Source organism: Bremia lactucae (genome assembly GCF_004359215.1).
Source record: "Bremia lactucae strain SF5 chromosome Unknown BlacSF5_NotPlaced_17_SHOA01000003.1_2250557bp, whole genome shotgun sequence".
NCBI classification, from domain to species: domain Eukaryota; phylum Oomycota; class Peronosporomycetes; order Peronosporales; family Peronosporaceae; genus Bremia; species Bremia lactucae.
In genome coordinates, this window is record NW_027152029.1 from 2,068,752 (window position 1) to 2,070,062 (window position 1,311).

Below are 1,311 nucleotides of genomic sequence, written 5' to 3' on the forward strand. Positions count from 1 at the left end.
GCATGGGCGATCTTTAAGACAAAGATTCGCGCCATGTACCAGCCGTCAAACAACGAAGTGTTGCTTCAGGCGCCCTTCTTTGGACCGCGACAGGCGAAGCGATCTCTGCAAGAGTATGTTCAGGAGATGCGCTCGCTGTCGGCGTCTATTACCGTAGGTCCGATTCCGAAGCACATTAAAGTGCCCACGTTTATAAACGGACTACGGCATGGCCCATCGCGACAGGCCCTTTTCAGAAATGTGTCGTCGACGATGGAAGAGGCAATCCAAATTGCCTTGGTTGGGGAGCAATCCTACAACAGTGCCTCGGCGACAGCTTGGTATAAGCCGTCAGCCAAGAGGTCAGATGCCGCTCCCATGGAGTTGGGTAATGCAGATGTAGTCTGCTATAAATGCGGCAAGCGCGGCCATATGATGGCTCGCTGCTATGCCGGGCGAAGACGCCCAGCAAGAGGACTCCCTTCCTAAAAGGCGATGGCAAGATCCAGCGTGCGAGACGCATGAGTTCTGCATTGACCACTGAGGGGTCGGAAATGCAGGCTCGCAGTAGGGCGGGTTGCCCTACTGTCGCGGACTCTGAAGCTACCCCTAAGTTCAGAGTTGTCGAACAAATGGGTAGCATAGTCCCTGAGGTCTCGAGAATTTCGGGCCTCAACCCTGCTGGTCTATAGCGCTCAGGTAAAAGGCTATGACCAGGTGATGACCCTCCAAGTGGATTCGGGTGCATCACAAAATTTTGTGAAACTCGCGGCTCTAAGAAAGATATCGGCGATGTTTGAGTCGCTTTGCCAGGATGGCAAGCGAGAAGAGGCGACCATTCGTTTCGCGAACGGCGCGCTCGTTAAGTCTGAGGGAGTTCAGGTAGAACTCGCCTTCAGCTTTAGTGACTTCTCTTGTAAAGAGAAGTTTACAGTGCTAGGTATGGAGAGTCCGTATGACCTCATCCTAGGCATGCCATGGTTGGCAAAGTACCAACCATGGATAGACTGGCGTACACGCACAGTTGCGAACTCTACGCAGGACACCGGAAAGGATGTGCTCCTGCGAGAGGCCTATGCAACTGATGTCGTGTCGAACACAGTTGAGGGTGCGTTGACGGGATGTCAAACGTCACCAATTCCTACCCAGCTCGTGGAGACTGAGATAGTGAATAGGACGATGACAAGTAGTCATGCGTCCGAATGTCCTGCACAGAGCCGAGAGCCTGTGGCAGTAGACGGCGAGCTGACAAGAAGTCATGCGTCGCATAAACCGGCACAGTGCCAAGAGCCTGGTGCGGTTGGAAGGGGTGCGTTAGCCAGGAGTGCAACG